Below are 11,667 nucleotides of genomic sequence, written 5' to 3'. Positions count from 1 at the left end.
CAGTGGAGCAGGGCTCCGTTCCCACAGCGCGGGATCTGGGTCCCAGTCTGCACAGCCCTGAGTCGAGGGTGGATCCGATCCAGGTCTGATGCAGCATTTCACTGGTGATGCTGCAGCCTTCCACACCGAGACACTTAACGCCCCATTGTTCCCAATTGCATTTTAACTCAAAAAATACAAAAAGAGGTCAAAACTGAAAGTGCAGTTTCCTCATGATCCCACCACATTTTGGGGAAGTGTATAAATTGAGAAGTGAAAGCTCTGTCTTCTGCCCCTTCCCCAGGAGAGAGCTTCTATTAACAGCCAGGTCAGTTTCTTCCAGACTATTAACATCCGTTTGAGCGCACATGTCTGCACTGCCTGGAGCCCGCTTGCTTCCTGCTCGGCAGGCGTGTCTGCTGTGGGAAGGCTGGAGTTCTGACCTTCCCCCTCCCCCTCTGGGTGACAGGTGGCTCAGTTCTCTTTCCTGCCACGTTCAAGGCCAGGTGCAGGGAGGGGGTAAATGTCACTATGCCCCTGCCTGCCACTGTGGAGCAGGGAGACCCTCGCCCTTTTTCTGAATGTTTCCTTACCCCTTTCCTTGGAATGAAGCAAACACCAAGCCCAAATGGATTTTAAGTGACACTTTCCCAAGAGTCTGGAGAGGAGACAGAGACTGGACGTGGTGTGTCCTTCGTGAGCCGACTCACCTGCTTACCAGGGCAGGGGCAGGCTAGGATGGGTCTCATGCGTCCCAGAAGCACCCTGGCTCCTCGCTGTCCCATGCCTCTCCCTTTACGTCCTCTGCTGTCCAGCGCCTGGGCCCCGGCCCTCCCTGGGACACCACCCTGCCCTGCCCCAGTCCCGGCTCCCCAGTCCCTTTCAGGGACTCGCCCCTGGCTCCCACTAGATGGCGCTCCCGGCCATTCAGCTCCCCCTGCCTCGCTCTGGGTGGTGCCGGGTGTCGGGAGCGCTGGCCTCTGCTCTGCTGATTTGCAGGTGGGAGTGCAGGGTGAGCCCAGTGCAGGGGATAGGAGGCGGGGGAGTGGAGAGCTGGAGTCAGGCGCCGCTCACGCTGGGATGAAGGGGTGTTAACCTCAGACTCTGGGTCCCTTTGGGCCGAAGTCATAAGAAAACAGGGGCAGCGAGTCCGGCGTCCCGAGGAGCCTTGCCAAGCTGGGCATGGAGAACGGGCCTCCTGGATGGCCACCCGCCCAGCTACCAAAGAGGCCGGAGAGCTGGAGCCGGGACTTGGAGTATCTTCTTCAGAGAGGCAGGAGGGCGGTCCGAACGTGCCCCCACCCCTGACCTCAAGCCCATGCGGAGAGGGCCAACAGAGCCTCTTGGAGGGCTGGATTTGCATCCCTGCAGCTTGGGGGACACGTCGTCGATGGTGACTGACACGCCCCAGAGATAGTGACATGGTGACTGATGAGTGACAGCCTGAGGGAGCTGAGCACAGCGTGGCTGGTCTGGCAGCTACTGTCGGTGTCGCGACCCCACCCCGCTTCCCGGGCTCCCTGCCTCCTTCCCTGGAGAAGCATCCTCAGCCAATGGAGCCACAACACCTGGTAGGTTCAGGGGAGGCCCACAGCCCACCGCTAACTGTACAAAAGGCTGTTCCCTCGCCTGCCTCTAGATGGCGATACCTCTGGGTTACAGTCAAAGCCCCAGGGCTCCCTGCAGATCTGCCAGAGCTGTATTTACCCTGGCACCACGCCTTTACCCAGCCCCTTCTCCTTCCCCGCCCCTCTGCCCTCATGTCCTGGGGGGCTTGTCTCGATGAGCTTTCTCCTAGTAAATCCCTGTCTTGGGCTCTGCTTTCAGACAGCCGAAGGCAGGGAGCACCAGGAGGGGCCCCAGGAAGCTGGCCCCAAAGACAGGATGCTCTGGGAGGATGCCCTCCTGGCCCCTGGTGACTGGAGTCCGTTGCAGGAGGCCCTTGGCACGAGGTGGCAGAGCAGCTGCTCAGGCCTCCGCCTGTGGTCACCTGGGACAGGACTCAGGTGAATGGGGGTGCCTAGCTCGTGCAATATCACTGGTGTTAAGAGACAGATGGGAAAATAGCCGTGAGAAGGACATGGAGCGGGGAGGCTGTCACTGAACACTACTGACACTTAGAAGAAGGAAAATGACAAGTTCAGGGCCAGGGATCACCAATTGAAAGCGAAGTCAGGATTCCTTGGCAGAATTTAAGGAAATGCTTCTCTTCTACAGCCAGGGGTCAGAGGGCAGAAGACAAGGTGCAGGACTTCAGAGAAGGCCAGATTTCCAGCCCAGGGAAGTCCCTTCTCCAAAGTCAGGGCCCCGAGGGGGAAGGTGGGGTCCCTGATATTTGAGATGGACTCTCTGGGGAGACACTCTTGAGACACTGAACCCCCAGATTCTCCTGTACCTTCTGGCCTGCAGAAGTGGCCCGTTCCCTCTGTTGAAAGACAGAGGTCCTCTTACTTAAAGACCATGCAGAAACTAAGGGAAGGTACTTTACGAGACAAGGCATTGTTTCTCCAGCGTCTGTCCCCACCTCCCCTCCTGACCATCAGGTTCAAAGCTGGGATCAGATCTCAGCATGACCTGACCAAGGATGTGCTTCGCATGCCAGGGACCAAGAGGGATTAACAAGCAGAGGAGTGGCGGGAGCAAGCCAGCAGGGACCAGCCGGGTCTGGAGAATATTCCTAGATGTGGACTCTGAAGGTTCTGGATCAAGGGAGGCTGCATAGAAGCTGGAGACTGGAGACTTAATTAGTACAGAAAGACTCCCAAACCCCTAAAAAGGCCCTGGGAAAGATGATTCTGATATGTTGCTTGGGAGGGTTCTTTTTGTTTTTGAGACAGAATCTCTCTCTGTCGCCCAGGCTGGAGTAAAGTGGTGCAATCTTGGCTCTACAACCTCCACCTCCCAGGTTCAAGTGATCCTCCTGTCTCAGCCTCCCAAGTACCTGGGATTACAGGCATGCACCACCATGCCCAGCTAATGTAATTTTTTTTTTAGTAGAGATGGGGTTTTGCCATGGTGGCCAGGCTGGTCTCAAACTTCTGACCTCAAGTGATCTGTCTGCCTCGGCCTCCCAAAGTGCTGGGATTACAGGTGTGAGCCACAGTGCCTGGCACTTGAGAGGGTTCTTGAAAGCTTGGAAGAAGTGATAGTGCATAGACGATGAAGTGGAGATGTCAAAACAGCCTTGGAGGAAGGTATGCAAAGTCTCAGAGAAGTGGACAAGCCAGAATGGCTCTTCTGTTGTAGGTTGTACAGGAGAACAGCACGACAAGAGTGATGCCATCTTAAAACCGCCATATGATGATGCATGTTTCACCCCCACATACCAGGGTGCTCTGCAGTAAGCTCTTTAAACAATGCCTGTACAATACATAACCCTTTGTAAAGATGCTTAGCTCACCCACTCCCCAAGTAGATATGAGTTTTGCAATGAAGTCGGAGGCATGGCCACCTGCACATGTTTTACCCTAAAAGCTTGCTACATAAAAGTACTTTCTGCAGGGCAGATGTGGGGATCTACCGTTTTGTGGCTGCCCGGAACATCACTTCTGTTCCTAAGTCCCTATTAAATATTTCTTTACAAGAAACTGGATTTGTCAGCCTCTTTCTTCAGCCTCTCAGTTCCCTTGGCCTTTGCAGGTAGATTTGCACAGACCTGCTCACCACGGAACAGGGTGGAAAACCCACCAGCTGGCCAAGTTCTTTGGGACGTTCCAGCTCTTTACCCAAATGATAAGGTCTGAGCTGTCAAGGAGACATGGGCATTGCTGAGCAGCCCTGCAGGGGTTGTCCTCAGTGGCCTAGGCCTGGCAGGGGTGGGCTGCCATGGATCTGAGCTCTCCCATAGCCACAGGGATGGCTGCATTCCCGAGTAGCCCAGGTCAAAGGGCAACACTTAACTGTCTGTCACAAACCAGAGGATCAGAATGGACAGCAGGGTTGGGACAGCCGTGGGGGAGCCTGCCCTGCCTGGCCTATGGAAATGGCTCATAGGACATAGCGTTTCCAGGGGAAAGGTGTCTAGGCAGCCAGCAAGGGTTTTGTTCAACAAATAGAATGAAAAGCAACCAAGAATGGATGAACAGAAGGCCAAGGCCGGATGCCCCAACAGAAAGGAATGATCCCCTGCTGTTTCCAGACCTGAACTTGTTCTCAAAACCTGCCCCAGACTGGGTGGTTTAAACAATAGAAATGCATTGTCCTGGCTGGGCGCAGTGGCTCATGCCTGTAATCGCAGCACTTTGGGAAGCTGAGGCTGGTGGATCACAAGGTCAGGAGATCGAGACCATCCTGGCTCAACATGGTGAAAACCCATCTCTACTAAAAATACAAAAACAACAACAACAACAACAACAACAAAAAATTAGCCAGGAATGGCGGTGGGCACCTGTAGTCCCAGCTACTTGGGAGGCTGAGGCAGGAGAATGGCATGAACCCGGGAGGCAGAGCTTGCAGTGAGCCAAGATCGTGCCACTGCACTCCAGCCTGGGTGACAGGGTGAGACTCCGTCTAAAAAAAAAAAAAAAAAAAAAAAAAAAGAAATGCATTGTCCCACAGTTCTGGAGGCTGGAAGTCCAAAATCAAGGCATCAGTAGGGCTGGTTCCTTATGAGGGCCATGAGGGGTGTCTGCGCTGCCTCTCTTCTAGCTCCCTGGCAGTCTTGGAGGCGCTCCCTGGTTTAGAGATGCATTACCCTGAACTCTGCCTTCATCTTCCCATGATGTTCTGCCCATGTGCTTACTTGTTTCTGTGTCCAAATTCTCTCCTTGCCCCACCCATTATTTTGTTTTTAAGACGGTCTTGCACTGTCTACACTCCAGAATGGAGTGCAGTGGCATGATCATGGCTTACTGTAGCCTTGACTTCATGGGCTCAAGCGATCCTCCCATCTCAGCCTGCTGAGTAGCTGGACTATAGGTGTGCACCACCATGACAGCCTAATTTTAAAACAATTTTAGAGATGGGATCTTGCTGTGTTGCCCAGGCTGGCCTCGAACTCCTGGCCTCAAGTGACCCTCCCACCTCCAATTTCTCCTTTTTATAAGGACACAGTCATAATGAATTAGGGCCTATCCTAATAACCTCATCTTAGCTTGATCATCTGCAAAGACTCTATTTGCAAATAAGGTCTCATTTACGGTCCTAGGGATCAGGATTTCCCCAGTACCAGGGGGAATGGTGGGGGCGTGATCCAACACATAACAGGGAACTTAGCCATTTTCTCCGGCAGCTGTACACTGGGGAGAGGGCGTGGCTAGTTCTGGTCCTGTGGGAATCAGGTGGATGGAGTTAGAAAAGCAGGCAATTTATGGAGGTAGCACCTGTAACAGGTAAAGGAGGGAGCACAAGGGTGCTGGGGACTTTCAGGCTGTGAGGAGGGTCTGACACCTGTGAGAGGAGATGGGGAAGGAAGGAGGATTGGGTAGGAAAAGCCTCCGACTGCAGTGCAGCTTGGAGGGAGTCTGGCCAGCCCAGCAGAGGCTCTGGAACCAAGATCGCTCAAAGAGGAGTCCCATGTAGGGAAGGAATGCCAGAGCCTCCTACCCCTGCTGCAGGTAGTCACTGCTGGGAGCTGCCTGGGGCAGCATGACCTTGGCTTAAACACTGTCACCCATGGTGGAGGCTGTCAGCTCACTGCCCTGTGGCAAGGGGATGCTGTGTGGCATCTCCAGGGCTGCCACAAGGGGATTTCCCAGATCTTTCAGGGACTTTTGGATATAGGGTTCAGATTGACATTGACACCCAGGGACCCAAAGGCCATCATCATGTTAACCGTAAAGATGTAATAGGAACCAGGTAATAAATGGAGTCCTGGCCTAGGTCCATCTCACAATAGGCCTCCAGTGTGTCCAGAGACGTACCATGTGGTCATTCTCCAAGCTCCTGAATGTGTAAATGGAGTAGAAATTCCTGGCAGGTGGGAGAGCCTTCATGTTGGTTCCTTGACCTATAGCATGTGAGCTGCCTCATTAGGCCCAATGGAAGCCCCTGAAACTGCCTTTCTCCTCCATCCCCCTCCCCACTACCCCAGAGAAGACAACACAGTCAATATCGAATTTGTGGAGGAAGGATGGAGATTAGTGCCATCTTCAGAGACTTAAGAATGCAGAAGGGGCCGGGCGCGGTGGCTCACGCCTGTAATCCCAGCACTTTGGGAGGCCAAGGCGGGCGGATCACGAGGTCAGGAGATTGAGACTATCCTGGCTAACATGGTGAAACCCCGTCTCTACTAAAAATACAAAAAACAAACAAACAAACAAAAAATTAGCTGGGCGTGGTGGTGGGCGCCTGTAGTCCCAGCTACTTGGGAGGCTGAGGCAGGAGAATGGCGTGAACCTGGGAGGTGGAGCTTGCAGTGAGCCGAGATCGTGCCACTGCACTCCAGCCTGGGCGACAGAGCGAGACTCCACCTCAAAAAAAAAAAAAAAAAAAAAAAAAAAGAATGCAGAAGGAGGGGTCTTTGTCATAACTCTATTGAATGCACAAGTGTGGCCCCTGCAAAAATCATATGCATTGATGCATTGTGGCATTGTGGAACCACGAATTTAACAGAGTGGTCTCCCCAAGCGTATCTTTTTTTTTTTTTTTCCAGAGACAGGATCTCGCTGTGTTGCCCAGGCTACTGGAGTGCAGCCGCACAATCCTGGCTCACTGCAGCCCTGACCTCCCGGGCTTAATAGATCCTCCTGCCTCAGCCTCCTGAGTAGCTGGGACTACAGGCGTATGCTACCATGCTTGGCTAATTTTTGTACTTTTTGTAGAGTTGGGGTCTCCCTACTGAACTCCTGGGCTCAAATGATTCTCCTGCCTTGTCCTTGCAAATAAGGAGCATCTTCACTGGAGCTGGGTAAGGTCATCATGGATATATAGAATGCAGCTGTGTACATTCACAGCCTTACTCCAGGGCTACGTCAATTTTCCTGTTCTCTATCACAACATAGTCTGAAGGGACCCAGCCCATTGGGGCAGCCTCCAGGCCACCACATTGGTCAGTATGAGGAGCACCATCTTGTTAACCAGACCTACAGAGCAAGAAGCAGCAGGTTCCTTGGAAGCTTTGGTAGAATATGTGTGGGAGGAGGATGAGGGATAAATGGGAAGGCTCAGGGGCTGCCATGCTGTGGGGGTTTGATGGGGCCAGTGGTCTGGCCATGCTGGGCTATCTCCTGCAAGGTAAAGGGTGGTTACTGCACCTGTCCTTCCTACCACGTGGAAGGAGGCGTGACTTCTGGCAGGACTCTTTGAGTTTGGAGGTGGCATACTCAGCACTTGGGGGTCCAGTTTTCGCCTGTTTCTTGAGGGACACAGAAGGCTGCTAGCTTGGAGCTGCAGTTCTATGAGCAACTGTGCTTGGGACACGTGACTCTGCAGGCCCCATGCTACACGGGGTATCTGTAGTGGAGAGGGTCACCATGTGGTGTCCCTGGCAGGCCCCAATAGGAAAGCCACAGTGCAGACCCCGAGGGTGCTGGAACAACTTCATGCCATCTGCAGCAGAGAAGGGCTCTGGATGTGTCCCTAAGCACTGAGAGAAACTGAGCATCTGACCAGGGGACATCAAGTGATCAAGTGGACACAGCTTTTCACCATGAGCCGATGAGTCACCAAATCACAAGGCCAGGCATCCATCATGAGGTACAAGCGGTATATCAGGGATTGGGCTCCCAAAGTTCCCCAAGGCAGGAGCTTTGTGGTCCAGACCCCCTGCCTCTAGCCATGAGGCACCAAAGCCTCCCCTCAGCTCACATCCTGGGAGTTTCCCTGTGACCAGCGGAGATAGGCTGCAGTCTCACCCTAGTGGACGTGTTCCCGTGAGCTGAACGTGGGTGGCTGCTGCACCACAGCCCTCCCAGGGTGGTCCTCAAAGACAGCGGCAGGCGGTCAGCAGTGCACCTGGTCATCTACCTTGTGTGAAGAGAGAAGTGGCTTGAGGAAAGAATGTACATGGGCTCATGGACAGTGGCTTAGCTAGTGAGTCAGGAGTCTAGAAGGAGCAAGACTGGAAGTTTAGGCCGGACTCGGTGGCTCACGCCTGTAATCCCAGCACTTTGGGAGGCCAAGGTGGGCAGATCACTGAGGTCAGGAGTTCAAGATCAGCATGGCCAACGTGGTGAAACCCCGTCTCTACTGAAAATACAAAAATTAGCTGGGTGTGGTGACACATGCCTGTAATCCCAGATACTTGGGAGGTGGAGGTTGCATTGAGCTGAGATTGCTCTACTGCACCCCAGGCTGGGCCACAGAGCAAGACTTCATCTCAAAACAACAACAACAACAAAAAGATTGGAAGTTTAGGAACAAGAAGGGCTGGGGGAAAGGCATGCGTGTAAGCTGATAGGACAGGCGTGAAAGAAAACCTCGTACCCATTCAGCATTGCTCCCTATTCCCCACTGGCTCCGCCCGGGCTCCATCAGTGGGCTGTCTGTCTCTGGATTTTCCTGTTCCGGTCATTGACTGGAGACTGCTCTGCAGGAGAAGCTCTCAGGAAGTGAGGGAAGCAGATCCAGGCTGACAGCATGGATCAGTTAAGGCCTTGGGGTCAGCGGCAGCAATGGGGCGCCTAGTCCTTCCCATGAGCCTGCCTTGTGGCCGTTTGTTTCCCCAGGGAGTGTTTCTGATTGTCCTGGAGAAGCTGGGCCTGCACGGAGTGGACTCCATGTGAGAAGCAAGCAGGTCTGAATGGTGCAAGGGGCGGGCTGTAGTGGACAGCCTGGTGCCTGGCCCAGACCCCTTCACTTGGCCAGGGCACAAGTCTATCCATCAGCAGCTGCGAGAGGGGCTGTTAGTGGCATGGAGTTTCCCGTCTTCTCCTTGACCTCAGCCAACGGAGCTACTGGGGTGTAAAGTCCCCTTCCCACTGCAGACAGGCCACAGCCAATGGCTGATGAATCAAGGGGACAAAAGACCAGCTCCGTTGCTTCAAGCTGGGACAGCCCTGCAGTGGGGTTTACTATCTAGAGCCTCCTTAGATCAGAACCTGAGACTCAACCTGAGGGCAGGTGCCTGCCTGGCCTGCACCCCCCTCATCTGCTTCCCTCACTTCCTGAGAGCTTCTCCTGCGGAGCAGTCCCCAGTCAATGACCGGAACAGGAAAATCCAGAGACAGAGAGCCCATTGACGGAGCCCGGGCGGAGCCGGTGGGGAATAGGGAGCAATGCTGAACGGGTACGAGATTTTCTTTCAGGCAAGGAAAATGTTTTGGAACTTGATAGAGGTGGTGGCTTTACAACATCGTGAAGGTACTAAATGGCACGGAAACAGTACACTTTAAAATGGTTAATTTTATGTAACATGAATTTCACCCCAATTTAGAGAAATAGATGTAAGGAAAAAAAGAACCTCCGCCTTCATCCCCGGCAGCCACTGGCAGCTTCTTTCTTGCAGTGGGCTGAGCCTCGGCCTTCAGTGAGATGGAGAGTTGGATTATCACCTGGTCTCGGGTGTCATAATTACTGAACCAAGGCTGTTCTTGGATCTAGAAGTGAGGACATGACTTACATCGCCTGGGATCATGTGCCTGCCTGAGATTTATCTCAAGCGGGGGTAGGAGAAAGGAGCCCCACAGACTGAGGACAAAGCAATATCACCCTGTCCTGCGCCTGGCCTGTCCTGCGCCTCGCCTGTCCTGCGCCTCGCCTGTCCTGCGCCTCCCCCATCCTGCGCTTCGCCTGTCCTGCGCCTGGCCTGTCCTGCGCCTCGCTTGTCCTGTGCCTCCCCTGTCCTGTGCCTCGTCTGTCCTGTCCTTCCTCAGGACTGGCCATGCTGAGGTGTCACTTTTCTTCCTAAAATCCTCTACAGTGTTGGAGACAGCACCCTCAACCACCAGAAAGAAAGTAAACATAACGCTTACTTTCTCTCTTGTGAATACTAATCCTGGCTAAATTATTTCACTTCTTTTTAAACCCCTGGTTTTTGTGTTTGTTTGTTTGTTTGTTTGTTTTAACAAAGCTTTTCTTTATTAACTGAGAAGGATTTACCCCTCAGAATCCAGGCATCTCTCTCGGCCCCATGGAGAAGGGGGAGATGGGATCAAATGTGTTGCGAGCTGAGCAGTAAGAAGGGAATCTCAGGAAATCCCACTGGCACTCAGACACTGGATCGAAGTCACCCTCTCAAAGAGGCTCCCCCGGGCTCTCTGTCCCACCCCGCCCCGCACTCCCACCCTTGTTCCATTTCCTGTATTTTCTCTGTAACACGATGGCTCTAGGATGACCTCACTTGCTGACTTTTCTTCCACTGGAAGTCGACCCCATGAGTGCAGGGACCTCATTTTTCTTGCTTGCCAGAGCATCTGCCTCACCCCACAACCTCATCTGCCATACCAAGGAGCACAGGGAGTGTTTACTGCACAAATGCACAGCACTTTCTAGGTCAATAGATGTTTATCCACTCCTTGCCTTTAAAAAAATTGTGGTAAAATGTATATAACATAAAATTGACCATTTTAACCATTTATAAGTGCATAGTTCGGTGGCACTAAGTACATTCACATTGCTGTGCAACCATCTTCACCATCCATCCATCTCCAGCCCTTTTTCATCTTCCCAGATTGAAGCTCTGTGCCCATTAAATGCTGACGGCCCATCCCCGACCCCAGCCCTGGGAACCTTTCTTCTGTTCTCTGACTCCCTGAACCTGACTGCTCCAGGTACCTCCTGTAAGCGGAATCACACAGTTCTTGCCCTTTTGTGACTGGCTTTCACTTAGCCTAGTCTTTTCAGGTTCAGCCATGTTGCAGCATATGTCAGAATTTCCTTCTTTTTTAGGGCTAAATAATATTCCACTGTCTGTGTAGACCACATTTCACCATCTGCCTTTTAATGGCCGAGTAGTAGACCTTCATTTATTTATTTTGTTATTTTATTTTATTTTTTGAGACAGGGTCTCGTTCTGTTGCCCAGGCTGGAGTGCAGCGGCGCAATTCCCGCTCACTGCAGCCTCGACCTCCCCAGGCTCAGGTGATCCTCTCACTTCAGCCTTTTGAGTAGCTGGGACTACACGTGCATGCCACCACACCTAGCTAATTTTTGTATTTTTTTGTAGAGACGGGATTTCACCATGTTGCCCAGGCTGATCTCGAACTCCTGAGCTCAAGCGATCATCTCACCTCAGCCTCCCAAAGTGCTGAGATTACAAGCATGAACCACCGCGCTCGGCCTACCTTCATTTAAGCTAAAATTCTTTACTGAGAGACATTTAGGTTTCCTTTTTTATTTTTCTATTTACTAACAAATTAGAAAAACAACCTTTAATTTTTTTATATACTCATGCTATTATTTCTGTAGGGGACATTTCTAAAAGTGAGATGACTGAGTCCTGGGTGTAAGTAAGCACTTCAAACGTTTTTGAATATCATCAAATGGTTCTTCCAAAAGGTTACACCAATTCCTGTTTGCAGCAAAAGAGTCTGAGTGTGTTCTTCCCCCGACGCTGTTTCCGTCTTCCAAAATTCTGCCAAGCTGGCAGTTAAAATGTGATGATCTCATTGTTTTAATTTGCTTTTCCTTAAACATTATGGAGACAGAATCTATATTTTTTTGTTTCTTGGTCATTTATGTATTTTATTTTGGGGATTTTCTATTTCTGTCTTTTGTCCATTTTCCCATTTTTGTCTTATTTTCGTTCTCCCTAGGATGTTCCTACATTTTCTGGTCACGATCTTTTGCTGCAGATACCTATTCTGAATC

The 11,667-nt window shown here is 52.0% G+C and overlaps 1 long non-coding RNA gene across 1 annotated transcript; it reads left to right on the top strand.

Moving 5' to 3' along the window:
* The first annotated feature begins 942 nt into the window (after positions 1-942).
* Positions 943-3,566, top strand: LOC112607285. The gene is made up of 2 exons (XR_003115759.1): positions 943-1,550; positions 1,807-3,566. It is a non-coding gene; the product is annotated as an uncharacterized LOC112607285 (long non-coding RNA).
* The last annotated feature ends 8,101 nt before the right edge of the window (positions 3,567-11,667 follow it).

Source organism: Theropithecus gelada, chromosome 14, assembly GCF_003255815.1.
Source record: "Theropithecus gelada isolate Dixy chromosome 14, Tgel_1.0, whole genome shotgun sequence".
Classification (NCBI taxonomy): domain Eukaryota; kingdom Metazoa; phylum Chordata; class Mammalia; order Primates; family Cercopithecidae; genus Theropithecus; species Theropithecus gelada.
Note: the sequence above shows the minus strand (reverse complement) of the source record. Positions and strands in the feature narration are given on the sequence as shown.